We start from the raw sequence: 372 nt of genomic DNA, 5'->3' as shown, positions 1-372 counted from the left end.
ACACTCCCCCGGCTCAGGGACCGCTCGCCAGGCGAGAACGATTTCAGCTCCAGGGTGACCCGAACCACCGTGGAGGTGCGGCCGCGGGGACCCGGACGCCGCTGGGTGACAGGTGAGGGCACTGGAGAGCCTGCAGGTGCAGCGGCCTGGCTCACTCACGGGGGAGTGAGAGATGGTTGACTGGGTGCCGGTTTCCTCATCTGCAACGTGGGTGTGAGCGCTCGGGTCCTTCCACGCAGGAGGCTGGGCAGCAAATCACGAGGCGCAGTGATGCCCGGGAGGCGCCCTCCCCGCGGTCAGGGGCTCTCGCCCCGCACCCCCCACCTCCCCGGGCTCTCGGGGCTCCCGCAGGCAGAGGCGGGGGAGGAAGGC

Source organism: Myotis davidii, unplaced genomic scaffold (genome assembly GCF_000327345.1).
Source record: "Myotis davidii unplaced genomic scaffold, ASM32734v1 scaffold61, whole genome shotgun sequence".
Taxonomy (NCBI): domain Eukaryota; kingdom Metazoa; phylum Chordata; class Mammalia; order Chiroptera; family Vespertilionidae; genus Myotis; species Myotis davidii.
Note: the sequence above shows the minus strand (reverse complement) of the source record.